We start from the raw sequence: 16,559 nt of genomic DNA, 5'->3' as shown, positions 1-16,559 counted from the left end.
AATCTCACAAGGCACGCCGTACAATAATGATGACAGATCTCCAAGGCGTGAACAATTACAGCTAACTCAAGATCATGGAGAGGATAGTTCTTTTCATGTATCTTCAACTGTCTGGACACGTATGCAATCACCCTACCATCCTGCATCAATACCGCTCCAAGGCCAACTCTCGAGGCATCACAATGGACAGTATAAGACCCCGAACCAGTAGGCAATATCAAATCTGGGGCTGAATCAACTGTAGGGGTATCAATACTGACATCTCTCACATAAGCACTCCTTCTCAACCATACGCTGAGCCTTAAGGAATGAAATAACTCAACTAGAAGTATGATCTAAAGTACCCCCTCCACTCTACTCGCGGTATACCCGGCCTAGCCAACATCACGGTTTTGGCGTGACAATCAAGAATAGCATACTGGAGCGACAACCAGTCCAGGCCTAGAATAACATCAAGGTCTACCATGCTGAGCAATAACAAATCGGCTCTGGTCTCAAACCACTAAGAGCAATCAAACACGACCGATAAACGTGGTCCACAACAAGAGAAATCTCCAAATGGAGTAGAAACATAAACAGGAGAACTCAGAGAATCCCGAGACACACCCAAAGGCGGGGCAAAATAAGAAAACACATAAGAATAGGTGGGGCCTGGATCGAATAGAACCAATGCATCTTTACGACGGATAAGGATAATACCTGCGATGACAGGATCGGAGGCGACAGCCTCGGTACGGGCAGGAAGGGTAGTAACTGGTGCTGGAATCATAGCCTAGAAACTCTGCGGCACACGCTGTGGCTGAGAAGTCTGCGGAGGTGCACCCCTACTGAGTCTGGGGCAATCCCTCACCATATGGCGTGTGTCACCTCACTTAAAACAAGCTCTGGGAGGACGTGGCGGCTGTGACTGGCTCGGGCCAGGTCTGCTGGACTGACCACTAGAAGCACCCCGTGCAGGAGGCGCACTAGAGACTGGAGGTGCATAATAAGGCTCCTGAGGCCTAGGTGGAGCTGGAATACCACTGGCTGCTGGAAGAGCTGAATGAACGGGGCGACCCATATGACCCCTACCATGACGACCTGCAGCTGGGGCACAGGCACCAGAATAATGGCCCGACTCTCGAGACCTCTTGGCCTCCCTCTCCTCTCTGTCCCTAGCATGCATACCCTCAATCCTCCTAGCAATGTTCACCACCGGCCGATAATGAAAATCAATCTCCAACTCACGAGCCATGCTGGACCTGATGCTGGGAATAAGCCCCTCAATAAACCGGTGAACCCTCTCGCGAACAGTAGAAACTAAAGCTGGTGCATGTCTAGCCAAGCTGGTGAAATGGACAGCATACTCCGAGACAGTCATAGAACCCTAGCGCAAATGCTCAAACTCTGCGCACCATACGTCCCTGAGGCTCTGAGGAACATACTCTCTCAGGAACATATCTGAAAACTGAGTCCAAGTTAGGGAAGCTGCCTCATCCGGACTGTCTAACTCATAAGCACGCCACCACTGATAGGCGGCTCCTCGAAGCTGGAAGGTAGTGAAGGAAACCCCGCTCGATCCTGATATGCTCATAGTACGGAGAATACGGTAGCACTCCTCCAGAAATCCCAAGGCATCCTCTGATGTTAACCCACTGAATACAGGAGGATCATATTTCATGAACCTCTCAAGTCTCTGCTGCTCATCCTCTGAAGCCACTGCCCTGTCCTCGCGCTGAACTGGCACTGCAGGCGGTGCAGGAATAACTCCTGGGACCTGATCAACATGCACTCACTGCTCAGGAGTGCAGGCGGCGGGAGTCTGCGCTCCTCCCCCGGCCTGGGATGTGGCTGCAGCAAGGGGAAGCAACCCTGCCTGAGCCAAAGTGGTGTACATGCTCATAAATCGTGCCAAAGTCTCCTGGAGTGCTGGAGTAGTAGTGGCAAACGTATCAGGTGTCTGGACTCCGGCTGGCACTGCTGGTGGTACCTCGGCGGCAGCTCGCGCGGATGCTCTGGCTGCACCACGAGCACGTCCTCGGCCTCTACCCCGACCCCGGCCTCTGACGGCTCCAGCAGGGGGCGCGGGTGCCTGGTCATCTCGAGTAGCACGTGTCCTCACCATCTATGAGAGAATGGAAGACAGAAGTTTTAGAATTGTGATATCAAAAATCTCGCACGACAAGGAAGTCAAACGAAACGGAGTTTTCCTAACAGTTACATAGCCTCTTGTAGATAAGTACAGACGTCTCCGTACCGATCAGCGAGACTCTAATAAACCGACTTGTGATTCATGAATCCTATGAACCAAGAGCTCTGATACCAACTTGTCACGACCCCGGTTCGACCTCCGTGAACCATCGTGACGGCACCTAGTCTCTACGACTAGGTAAGCCTAAATTGCGAAAAAGAAACCAAAATTTTGCGGAAGTAAAACAATTTTAAAATGAAATAAGAAATAACCAGTGTATAAATGTGCCGCTCGGCATACACCATATTTAACTCTCAAAGCCAACACATAAATCCAAGACCCGGAAACCCATGAATCACAAGCTAAGAAGTACTACACAGCTCTAACTCCAGAAAGTCTAACAAGAACTGAAAATATAGAAGGGCTAATACTAAACAGCAAGAATAGAAAGAGACTCCTCGGTCTGCGAACGCGGCAGATATACCTTGAAGTCTCTACAGAAGCGCCTCGGCTCAAGGATGATAAGACTGAGCGAAAGTACCTGGATCTGCACATGAAAAACATGCGCAGAAGGGGCATGAGTACACCACAACGGTACTCAGTAAGTGCCAAGCCTAACCTCGGTCGGGTAGTGACGAGGACGGTTAGGGCCCTACTGAGGTTAAATAAAATATAACGGGTAACAGTGTGAAGTAAACAGTATAAATAAGTGCAACAGTAAGAAATAACATAGAATTAAAAGAACAACAACAACTAGAACAGAGATAGACAAACCACGGAAGGAAATACAGCTCAACACAGAGATAACAACCGGGGCACCTTCTAGGATACCGTCCTGTAGTCCCAATTAAAACTATCCAGTGGATCTCTCGGGATACCGTCCCGTAGTCCATCATATATGTGTCCGAAGGATCTTCCGGAATCCCGTCCCGTAGTCCAACTATCAATGCGCGGGGGATCTACCGGAATCCCGCATCCGTAGTCCCAATGTAAATACACAATAGCAGCAAGAAAATATTCAGAGAAGGGAAATTTCATATTAAGGCAACGAATAGTTCTAGCCTAGCATGCTGCGCAGAGTTCAGGTAAACAGATTGAACAATTAAAGCAATTAAATCACTTAGACATGTTTTCCTAAGCTAACAACAGGCTTAATGGTACAAGTAATAAAAGCAGGAGAAGAACATACTAATAAGTACTTAAAGAAAAGCAGGATTTCCAACAATTTGCACAAGTACGCACTCGTCACCTCACGTACAAGGCATTTCAATTACCAAATATATCAAACCTAAGGGGAAGGTCCCCCACACAAGGTTAGACAAGCCACTTACCTCGAACCGGCTCAAAATCAACTAGAAACCATGCTCATGCCACGAGTATCCGACTCCAATTGCCCAAATCTATTAAATTCCATTTCATAATGTAAATAATACTTCAAGAAACTGATTCTACAATTAAATTCTAAGCTAATACGCGAAGTTATGTAAAATGACCAAAATGCCCCTCGGGCCCACGTCTCGGAATCGGGTGAAATTTATATTTTCAGAATCCTCACACTCGCACGAGTCTATTCATATAAAAATCTCTCAAATCGGATGCCAACAACCCAATCGAAATCCAATAATTCGGTCTATGAAGTTTACCCAAATTTTCATCCCCAATCCGAATTTAAATGATGAAATTAACAAAAGATTGATGGAATATAACTAGAAAGGGTTAAAGAATCGTTACCCAAAGATCTCCTCTTCAAATCCCTCTCAAAATCGCCCTCCCCCGAGCTCCAATTCAATTTTTCAACTTTTGAAACCAAACCCTCAAATTTTCATATTTTTGCCCAGCTATTTCCACATCTGCGGTCATGGGACCGCATCTGCGGACCAAAATGTCGCATCTGCGACTTTCATTAAAAAGCCCAGGAGCCGCATCTGTGGTACTTCTTTCGCAGATGCGAAGAACCTGAAGGAACACCCAAAATCCACATCTGCACTTGCCTTGCCGCTTCTGCGGCCCCGCACCTACGGAACCCAAACCGCAGGTGCGGTTATGACAGACACCAGCAATTTTTCTGAAGTCTCTAACTTCAAAAATCTTTCCGATATCATCCGAATTCATCCCGAGGCCCCCGGGACCTCAACCAAAAGCACCAATAACACCTAATACCTTATTCAAACTTGTACCAATCCTTAAACCACCTAAAACAACATCGGAAACTCGAATTAATCAAGGCTTTAGGCCTAAGAACTCTAAATTTCCTCAAAATACGCTTTCGATCAAAAACCTAACCAAACCATGCCCGAATGACCTGAAATTTTACACACACATCCCAAATGACACGACGGAACTACTGCAACTTTCGGAATTCCATTCCGATCCTCGGATCAAAATCTCACTATCGAACCGGAAACTTCAAAATTCGACCTTTCGGCATTTCAAGCCTAAATTAGCTACGGGCCCCCAAAACACAATCTGACCACTCCCCTAAACCCGAAATCACCTAACGGAGCTAACGGAACCATCGAATTTCCGTTCTGAGGCCGTCTTCACACTGTTCCGACTACGGTCAACTTTCCAACACTTAAGCTCTCATTTAGGGACTAAGTGTCCCAAAACTCTAAGAAACTCAAAACCGAACATCTCGGCAAATTAGAATAGCAAAAATAAACTTGGGGAAAGCAGTTGTTTAGGGGTCGGGGCGTAAATTCCAAAAACGACCAGCCGGGTCGTTACATTCAGTTGGTCCAATCTTCATATAAGTATATAAAGCATTCATTAATTGGTGACAATCAAAGATATTAATAGAAGGATTTAAAACAGCACCAATTAAGTAAATCGGAGGAATTGGAAAGAAATATTTTTTGAATTTTGCTTGCATTTTTTCAACAACATCCATATATCTTTCTTTCTTCTTAAATTCAAAGAGTAGAAAAGAAATTTCAGCTGTATGTACTAAAGCCATAGCAACAGTAGGGTAATGTGCTCCAGAAAACTCAATAGTAGCTATATAAAATTTATGAAAAAATCTAACAACATCATTAATGACCTCCCAAGTAGTAGTTGTTAACATACGGTTTGGATCAGTACAATGTGCATTAGTAACTTCAGTTATTGGGAATCTATATGTGTAGCAACATTTTAAAAATATATATGTATAATTCCATCTAGTAACAATTTCGTCTGGCATGAATCTGGGTTTAAGGTTATACTGGATACACTTATTCTTAAATTTCTTTATTCTAGATTGTCTATTATTTCCTTGAATAACATCAACTGCTCTTATAACATAAGTAATCTCAGTTAAAAATAAATCAAGGCCACTTTTAACAATTAAACTATAAACATGACAGGCACACCTAACATGAAAAATTTCATCAAGTGGTGGTTGCAACAGTTTTAATATTGAAATTGCGGCATTATTGTTAGAAGCATTATCAAAAGACATACACAATACTTTTTGCTTGAGATTATAAAATTCAACAACTTCACAAATAGTAGTACTTATAAACGCAGCAGTATGACTTTGATCTTCATCATATTTAAAAGCGATAATACGTTTTTGCATAAAATAATTATCATCAATCCAATGACATGTAATTGTCAAATAATCATTTCCATTAACAGCATGGCCAATATCAGAGTTAGAGAAACTCTACAAGGAAGGTGGCTAAACAAATAACGTATGTATGTTTGATATTGTCCATGAAGTCTAAAGATATCAGCTCTACAATTACTTCTAGGGATACCTTTAAATAAAGGATTGTAAATCCTTTGAATATACATAATAAGATATGATGAAGAAGCAAAAAAAAAAGGTAGACAACCCCAAGCAATAATTTTTGCTAACTCTTCACGATCCTTCATTTTATCATATTTCATAAGACCTTTAGTAGTAGGTTTTAGAGTTGCTTGATTTCCATCTCCATCAGAGCCCCATTCTATAGGATGCTCAATTTTCATATGTCTACTAAGTGTCCCAGTCCCCCCTAATTGTCCTCCAGTCTTATGTTTAAAAGTATCATTACAAAGTTTGCATTTAACTCTATCACTATTCGGTATGTCTTCAAAAAAATTCCAAACCTTACTTCTTTTTCTACGATTACTAGTCGGGGCCACAGGTGGTCTACTACTAGCACCACGACCACTACCCCTGCTACCAGCTCCAACACTACTAGGTGTAAGTGGTATCTCATCTTCCATTTCTAATTTATTATCTTCTATACCGAAATCTTCCTGGAATTGTTTATAATCTATATTATTATCAGGTAATGTTTCAGGAATATTTGTAGAGGTATTTAAATTACTACCAGATGCTGAAGTACTACCTCTTTTTTTATTTCCCCGATTAGTAACCTTATTACAAATTCTTTTTGCAGCATTCAACATATTTTAAAAATTTAACTACTAGCAACAATTAAATATGCAAATAAAATAGTAAATAAGAGAAAGAGTTGGAGGGAGTGCACCGAATTCGGCAATAAATTGAGCACTTGATGATTTCGCAACTCCAATGTTACCACGAAGAAACGTCAATTGTTCCAATTTTGAAGTTCAATTGTTCAAACTTCAAATAATAAATACTACGATAAATTAAATTCCAAAAAAAAGAAGAGCCAAATAGTTGATTGCACTTTAAATGAAGATTGAAGAATGAGAGAATATGAGAAATGAGATTGAGAATTGAGAGATGAGTGAAGAAATGAGGAAGGAGGGGGGGTATTTATAATTTTTTAAAGGGGGTTAATTTTTAAAAAAAGAACCCAAAAATTGCGCTAAATGTGAGTTTCAGCCGTTGGGCAACGGCCATATTGTGAAATGGACCATTGCCAATGGTCAGAAGAGGCCCAAGCTTTAAAAAAAATTAAAAAAAAATTGTTACCGTTATACCGGTCCGGGCTGGGCCGGTCCGGGCCGGGCCGGTTAACCGGATGAACAGTGTTGTTCGTTGACCGGGTTTGACCGGTCCGGTTAACCGATGGTTCAAATGTGAATGGAATAAACCCCCTACCCCTATAACCCAGCCCCACCCGGCCCCCTTGTATCGGTCCGGGCCGGTTCCGGTTTAAACCGGTCTGGGCCTGTCCGGAAACGGGCTGACCCGACCCTTTAGACAGGTATAGTGTAGACTCAAAGAAATTTGTGAAAAAGCCATTCCCATCAAATGCTGCTACAAAGCCCATCCCGAAGAAATTCAGAATGCCTGATCTCCCGAAGTACAACAGAACCTCGGAACCCAACGAGCACATCACTACCTACACTTGTTCTGTAAAGAGGAATGACCTGAAGGACGACGAGATTAAATCCTTCTTATTGAAGAAATTTGGAGAAACACTTTCAAAAGGGGCCATGATGTGGTATCACAACCTAGACCCGAATTCAATAGATTCATTTGCCATGCTGGCAGATTCTTTTATAAAGGCACACGCCGGTGCCATTAAGGTTGCTACAAGAAAATCTGTCGTCTTAAAAATCAAACAAAGAGAGAACGAGATGTTGTGGGCGTTTGCATCTCGCTTTCAGATGGAGCAAATGGAATTACCGCCAGTATCCGATTACTGGGCAATGCAGGCCTTCACTCAAGGTTTGAACGAACGATGCTCAGTGGCTTCGAAGCAGCTGAAGCAGAACTTGGTTGAATATCCCGCTGTAACTTGGTCGGATGTCCACAACCGATATCAATCAAAGATTAGGGTCGAGGACGACCAACTAGGAGCCCTCTCGGGCTCAGTATATCCTAGCAGGCTCTTGGCAAAGGAACCAAGGCCAAACAAGGAAAGGTATCAACCACAAACGGAAGATCGAAGAAACGCCCCAAGACGAAACATACCCCGAAACGACCGAAGGACAGATTGAGGTCAGAATTCTCGGGGACTCGTGAGCAGAGCCGAATTCAACGGATACACAGGGCCGACGGAGGCACCCCAGTTATCTGAGTACATCTTCAACGTTGATGTTTCGGACATCATATCAGCCATAGGTAAAATTAGAGACGCCAGGTGGCCAAAACCCGTACTATCAGATCCGTCGCAAAGGAACCCCAACCTGAAGTGCAAATTTCACGGCACACACGATCATAGGAACGAAGATTGCAGACAGCTCCGAGAAGAAGTAGCCCAACTACTTAACAAAGGGCACCTCCGAGAGTTCCTCGGCGACCGAGCCAAAAATCAATTTCGAGAAAGAGACGCGAACAGGAAAAATGAAACAGAAGAACCACAACATGTCATCCACATGATTGTTGGGGGAGTCAACATCCAACAGGAACCTATTGTCAAATGAACAAAAATATCCATCACCAGGGAAAAGCGAACTCGAGATTGCATACCCGAGGACACTCTCACATTTAGCGACGAGGACATCGAGATCCTGTCTCAGCCTCATAACAATGCACTGCTAATTTCTTTTCTTGTGAATACATTTCAAATTAAACGTGTACGTGTGGATCCAGGTAGCTCGGCCAACATTATCAGGTCGAGGGTGGTGGAGCAGCTCGGACTGCTCGACCAGATGGTGCCCGCTTCTCGAGTCCTCAACGGATTCAACATGGCGAGCGAGACAACAAAAGGGGAAATCACCCTCCCAGTCAACATGGCCGGCACAACCTAAAATGTTAAGTTTCATGTCATCGAAGGGGACATGAAGTACAATGCCTTGCTCGGAAGACCTTGGATACACTGCATGAGAGCAGTACCGTCGACCCTTCATCAGATGATGAAATTTCCAACAAAGGACGGAATAAAAACTGTATACGAGGAGCAGCATGCAGCGAGAGAGATGTTTGCAGTGCACGATGTGGCACCGGCATCGACACCTTCAACATCGAAGGAGCCAAAGGATAAGCGAACAGCGAAGTAGCAATCACGAGCTACATTCTCGGCTGCACCCAAGCCAATTAGCAAAGGACCGTACCGCGTCCCCGGAGCAAACATTTGAAGAATATCGAGGCTCGAAGCGCCATCACTACTAAGGTATAATCATCTCCCTTTTCTTATTTACGTTTTACATTCACCTATGTGCAGGAGTTCGGTTAGAACAATCGAAGCACCTTCCAGCTTGAAGACCTTAGGTTTTAAAGCATGCCTTGCATTCTTTTCCTTCAACCGGATTTTATCCCAAGAAGGGTTTTATCGGCAAGGTTTTTAACGAGGCAACATCTATATGCTACCTAAGGAGAACTTCACAAGTATTCAAGGCTTCTCTTCAATCAACCTCAAATACTGGGGAGCATCCCCCCTAGAGATCACCTCCTTGAAGAAGTCAAGATGAGCCAAAAAGGGTCTCAATAGGAAAATGATGTATCGGGCCAAACGGTCAATTGAACCGTGTCCGCATAGAATAATCAGATCCTTGAGGACAAAAACATGTATACCCTTACCAAGTAATCAATGAAACACCTTCTACCATCAAAACTCCTTGAGCTTCAAAGAAGTTTACTATTTTTACAAGAAACGACTCTAGAGCCAGAAATTTGCCGAACGCTCGGGGACTGACATCAAAAACTCGAAGTCGTAAGACCTCCAGGCCGGAAACTCCAAGCTCGTAAGACCTCAATGAGGCAACATCAAAATATACAAAGAACGGATCCAGAGCCAAAGACTCTCGACGTCTCAGGGACTGTCGTCGACGGTCACCCCATCAAGGTATCAAGAGCCCGAGGCCATAAGACCCTATGCAGGCGACCTCGAGCCCAAAAGCCCTCTACGTGGCAATGTTAGAAAATGTAAGACCTCCACGAGGAATTATCAACAGTGTAAGGCCTCCATAAGGCAATACCAAATCTGTAAGACCTCAAGCCAGGCATGAATTATACTTGTACTAAGTAACCTATCTGTAAGACCTCGAGCCAGGCATGAATCATACTTGTGCTAAGTAACCTATCTGTAAGACCTCAAGTAAGGCATGTTCAAATTTATAAGACCTTACAAAAGGCATAACCCCGATCTTAAAGTTAAGGCTATATATTCGAACTTATAAGACCCCTAAAAAGGCATACCCTCGATATAGATGCCGAAGCTACTTCACTCGGGGACTAAAAGGCTACGGCCAAGTACAATGACTATGGTCACAAGGTTGTACCGGCCAAACTAACACGACTCGAGGACGCCTGACCGTCGCCATAATATTCACAAGCCTTCAAATTACTTCAAAAATACTTCGAAAAGAACCAGTTAACCAGGCTACCCTCGGCATAAGCAAAAGAGCTTCGATCATATCAGCTCCAAACATAGGCTTCAAAACAATTCAGCCACCGAGTGAAACCTCCCAAGGTGCTCATTTATCGTTGCATAACGGCTCACAATCGAGGTTCTTACAAAACCGTCGAAGTCGGGCGAACACAAAAACTTCAAAAGGTCTTTAATAAGGGAAGAATAAAGCCAATATTAGAGGTCGTACCGACCCTACGCGTAAGAGCCACTGTCGCCAGCTTAAATCAAAAGGGCGTACCGACCCAATGCGTAAGAGCCACTGTCTCCAGCTTAAATCAAAAGGTCGTACCAACCTAATGCGTAAGAGCCACCGTCGTCAGCTTAAATCAAAAGGTCGTACCGACCAAATGCCTAAGAGCCACCGTCGCCATCCTAAACTAAAAGGTCGTACCAACCTAATGCATAATAGCCATTGTCGCCAGCTTAGATCAGAGGTCGTACCGACCAAATGCGCAAAAGCCTACGGGCCACCATAACACGCCTCAGAGCCGATTTGTAAACCTAAGGGTTTTTCCTCGAAGCCCAGTTGACCTGGCTAATCATCGACAAACGTCAAAATTCAAGACAAAGAAAGACATACTCAAGCAAAGAGAAATTCATGAAAGGAAAAAATCGAAAGGTTTCTCTTTATATGTATGTGTGAAAAAATACAAAGCTTTATTTATAATGTTCTCTAAGAGCATTATACGTAGAATCAGAAAGGAAAGGCCTAGTCTACGTTCCCCTCCGGGACTGTGGCCCCACCGGCCTCTTCCTCATTATCTTCGGCATCGGACAAGAGGAACTTGGCGTCGTATTCATCCGCCTTGGCCTGCTCTATCTCTTCCGAGAGATCGAAGCCCCTAGCGTGGACCTCCTCGAGGGTTTCCCTCCGAGATTTGCACCGGGCATATTCATTGCTTCTACTCTCTCGGTCGGAGGCTCCCCTCAGCTCAGCTCGACCATCAACAACGTCTTTTAAATAGACGCCCACTTTCTTGTCAGGCTTAGCTCGAACCTCTTCAGCTTCAGCCCGGGCGTCCACAACCTCGGCCTTCATCTTCAAAAGGTCAGACTCGAGCCTTGCAATCATACTCGTCTGGACCGAGCTGTTTTCACGAGCATTCTGAAGTTTCACCTCGAGGGCAGAAGCCTTGGCCAAAGCATTCTTCTTGGCCGCAACTTGGGCATTTATCTGAGCCTTTAGCTTATTACACTAATACTTGGCCTGACCAACTTCACCTCAAAAGCGTTCCAGCTCCTCCGTCTTTCTCTGTAACTGAAGTATCAAATTATTAGTCTCCGAGGATAGAAGAAGAAACATGCATCCCCTCGAAACAAAGGTTACCTGTCTCTCGAGGTAGCCTTCATAGTCCAGACTTCGACTCGCCTTGTACCGAGGTTATACCAACTCCTTTGCCCTTTTCTCACAAAGAAGCCTGAGGGATTTCTCCCCGTCCAAGGCTGTTCGCAACCTAGCTTCACGACGAAGCAGCTCAGTCTTGAGCTTGTCAAAGGCCAATGAAAAAGAAGCTCAATAAGAAAATGAAAGTGCAAAACTGAAAAGTCAATACAGTCGACCAAAACTCACCACAGAACAGAGCTGCTGAGCCTCCTCAAAAGTTGAGCGCACATCTACTGGCCTGATCTCATCGGCCTCTAGAACCACTCCCGATAGGAATATGATCGCTCGATGCCCCGCTTAATTCAGGCGGCCCCTGGCCTCGAATTTCCCTCGAAGTACCTTCGGCAGGAGAGGAAGAAAGCGGCAGAAAATCTTTATCCCTCGAAGTACCTTCGACGGGAGAAGAAGAAGGAGGCAGAAGATCTTTATCCCTCGAAGTACCTTCGACAGGAAAGGAAGACGACAGCAAAGGAGGAACCTTTTTTCCGAAGCTAAAAGCCTCAGATGCTGCAGGCTCAGATGCTACGTCTTCTTTGAGCCTCCGAGCAGGGCTTGCCTCGCTATGAGCACCCTCGTTCTTCGAGGACTCCTTCCGTATGTTATCATTCCTCGGCCCCAAAGCCGATGATCCTTCCTCCTCCCCGAGGGGGCACGGTCTCATCTCAAAAAACTCTCCAATGCCTGTGGTGACGGAGTTAATACACATAAAAGAAAGTACGTTTCAAAGAAAAGAAACCACTCAGCACGTACCGTGGTGTTTTGCCTCCCATCTACCCTTGGACAGATCTTGCCACTTACGCTCATCATAAGTCGAGCAAGCTGCCAATTTTCGAGACCAATCCACCAGGTCGGGAACCTCGTATGGCAGCCACGGGATATCTGAAGAAAAGGGAAGGAAAACGTCTTCACGGAGCCCGTCTCCAGCACAGACAAAAATAATAAGAACACAAGTGTACCACTTACGTGTAAAATTCCATTTCTCGGGAAATGGCAGGAACTGTACAGGGATAATATCGATAGTCCGCACTCGGACGAATTGACTCATCCACCCTCGGTCCCCATCTTCTTCATTACCGGCAACAAAGGGCCGGGTGGATCGACGTCGCAGAGTAATCAGGCCTCGGTAATGCAAGGGCCGGTACAATCTAATAAGATGGCTGAGGGTGAACTCGAGCCCGGCTTTATCTGCAAAGTACCTTATCATCAACACTATCCTCCAAAACGACGGGTGAACCTGTGCCAGGGTAACCTAATATCTTCTACAAAACTCGAACACAACCCTATCGAGAGGGCCCAATGTAAAGGGGTATGTGTATATGTTCAAAAACCCCTCGACATGGGCCACGATGCTCTCATCCGGGGAAGGTACCTTCAGTATCACCTTTTCTCCCTATCCGCGGTCTCTCCTAACCGAGTTGAGGTGTTCCTCTCCTATTGATGAGATGAACCTCGATGCATGCTCCCAATGGCCCTAAACATTGGGAGGCCTCTCTAACGTAAAATCCCTCCTCGAGACAAAGCATCTCGAGGTTAGCTCACCAGACGCCGGCGGTGTACCACTGACCGAGCGGGAAGCAGAGGTGGAACCCTCCTCTTCTTGATGAACGGATTTGGGTGTAGTAGCCACAAATATGGTAAAATGGGATAAGGGAAGTAAAAACTTAGGCAAAGGCCTTGAATTAAAATGGGGAAAGAACTGGTGCAGGGAAGGAGAGCTCTATAAGAAGGGTAGCTGCTCAAAGTGGCGGAGTCTTCAAATAAGAAGAAAGCAAATACATATATAGAACAAGCGGCGACTGTTCGCCTATTCTAAAGGCCAATTAATTCTAACCATGCCATTACAACTTTTGGGGAAGCAAACCGGTGTGACCACCCCGGTCACTTCACGATCATGTCATATGAATGGCACTGTCGTACAGTGACCGATGGCTATCGAGATCCCCACATCATTCTTGCCTCGAGATGGTGCCCGATCTCGAGGATCTCTGTTACCACAAGTATGGGTTCTAAAAAGCCATCATTCTAGCCTCGAGATGGTGCCCGATCTCGAAAATCTCTGTTACCACAAGCATCGGCTCTAAAAAGGCTATCGACCTAATCTCGAGATGGTGCCCGATCTCGAGGGTCCCGATTACTCCAAGTATGGGCTCCGAAGAGCCAACATCAAGATTCAAAGGCTAACTTTGCATAAACGCTGAAATATAAAATTCAAAGACTCGAAGCAGAAGAATCTTTTTACATTCCCAAAAATATATTTACAAGGGGTGTCTTTACAAAATCATTCCCCTCAAGAAATCCATATACAAAAAAAAAGAGAAGGGGAAGACCATTTGAGTCTATTCTTCACCCTCACTACTATCTGGATCATCTCCGGAACCCTCATCCAAAGTGGCCGAAAATGCTGATTCTTCCTCCAAGGTTCGGGCTTCCTCGATCTCAGCTGAGAGATCGGCACCTTTGGCGCTTCCTTCCTCGAGAGCCTGCCTCCTAACTTGCAAACAAGCATAAGCAAAGGCCCGAGTCAGCTTCTGCTCGGCCTTCTCAGATATCTCTCTGGCTCGATCATTTACGGTGGCAGCATCTTTCTTGTATGAAGACGCATTTTCCTCAGCCTCAGACTTGGCCACAAATAGTGCAACTGCCTCCTCTCGAGCACTTCGGAGAAGATCCTGGGTTGAGGCCAACTCTCCCCGAAAAAGGTCTCTCTCCGAGGTCACGGCCTCATTCTGCCTCCTCAGCTCGAGGATCTCCGCATCCTTGGCTGCAACCTCTTCTTGAAGTTACCCCACCAGGGCATCCTTTTGTCCAATCTAAAAAGGCAAAACAAGATGGTGAGAATCGAGTTATAAGAATAAAAAAGATGAGTTCATGGATGTTGTGTTACCTGCTCAGCAAGGCCAGCCCGTTCCAGGTGCACCCCCTCCAGGCTTGCCTGAAGCTCCCTCAACTCCTCTTCCTTTCGGGCAGAGGAAGATTTCGACTTATTTAACTCCGAGGTGAGCTTCTCGAGTTCCTTCTCACGGCATGAAAGCTCATCTTGGAGCTTAGAAAAGGCATGGTCATACTATTTCTTGACCTACAATAAAAGCAGAAAGGTTAGAAAGATAAGGGAAAAACTTGAAGCGCAAATGGTATGTCGAGAATGTCACCTGCTATTGAAGCTTCTCGGCCTCCTCAAAAGCAACGGGGGCGTCGAGGTCTGTCTCTACGTCGATGCTAGCAAAGTAGTCCTTGAGCATATCTTCCTCTCCATGAGCGGGCCCCACACCGGCGGTACCCGGGTCTTGGGCATCCCTAATTTCCCCTGGTGAAAATGAAGGGCAAAATTTAAAGCCACCCAGGTCATCAATTTCTGTAAAGGTCTCATCTCGACCCCGAGAAACTTCGGGTTCAGGCCCTCCGAAGTCGCCAGTCGAGGTTTCATCGATGCGGACTGTACCATGTCCGACTTGAAGCTCGGGGACTACGCCCGAACCCTCTTCGAGGGTCTCCTCAGCACGGGTTAGGTCCACATTGGCCATCCCCGACTCGGTGACCTTGCGCCCAACGGCTTGTGGAGCATCAGCACTCCGTCTCGCCCTTTGTACCAAAGGGCGGTCGCCGTCATCATCATCCTCACGAAGACTTACAGCAGCGGTCGAAGTCAAAATCGTGGCATCGGTCCTAGGCTTGCGGACCTTTGGTTTCTTCGATTCAGGAGACTCAGTCGACGCCTCTCTCTTCCTCTTCTTACCCTTGTCGGGTTTCGACACTTCTTCTTCACTGGGAGAAGCCGGTCTCATTGACACGCCCTCCCGAGGCCTACACAAGCATGATGTGTTAAACTCACCATCACAAAAAAATACTCATAAGGAACTTGGTAATGACAACAATGAAAAGCATACTGTGGTTCTTGGCCTGCCACCGCATTTTGGCCAAATCACGCCAAGCACGCTTGCCATAAGGAAAAGCAGAGTCCAATTGTCTGATCCGTCCCGGAAGGTCCTGAACCGCATCGGGGTACCAAACGGTGGCTACATAATCAAAAGAATATCATTTCAGAAGGAGAAGAAGGGGTAACGGGATGTACTCGAGGTAGAGACACTTACGCTTCATGTTCCATTCCTCCAGGAATGGCATCCTATCAGCCGGGATGATGTCCGAGGTCCTTACTCGGAAAAACCGGCTCATCCACCCCCGGTCCTTGTCCTCATCGATGCTTGAAAAGAACGTCTTAATGGATCGAGGATGAAGCTTGATCAAACCTCGGAAGAAACGAGGGCTGTACAATCTGACCAGGTGATTGAGAGTGAAGGTCATTCCCTCGACCTGGTTGGAGAAATATCGGAGCATGTAAACGATCCTCCAAAAAGAAGGATAGATTTGACCGAGTGTCACTCGGTACTCACGACAAAAATCAAGAATCACCGGATCCATCTCCGGGGAAGAATGATCTACAGGACCTAGAGTGAATGGGTATGTATATACGTTGAGGAAGCCAGCTTTGTGGTCTACTATGCTTTCCTCAGGATTGGGTATCTCTACTTGAACTGCCTCCCCTAATCGGCAGTCTTTCTTTACCCTCTTAGTGTCGGTCACCACGTTGATGTACCGAGACACGGGCTCGCATCGGCCCGGTGTAGAAGGGGGATTTTCGATGGAAAAATCGGAGACCATATCAAATTCGCCAGGGGTACATTGTTCGAGAGTTGGAGGTATTTTTGGTTTCCCCTTGGACGGGCGTGATGAAGAAGTGGTGCCCTCTTTCTGAGGTACCGTTCTAGAGGTTCTAGCCATAATTATGAAAAAGGTTTCAAATAAGGAA

Source organism: Nicotiana attenuata, chromosome 7, assembly GCF_001879085.1.
Source record: "Nicotiana attenuata strain UT chromosome 7, NIATTr2, whole genome shotgun sequence".
NCBI classification, from domain to species: Eukaryota; Viridiplantae; Streptophyta; class Magnoliopsida; order Solanales; family Solanaceae; genus Nicotiana; species Nicotiana attenuata.
This window is presented reverse-complemented; position numbering follows the sequence as displayed.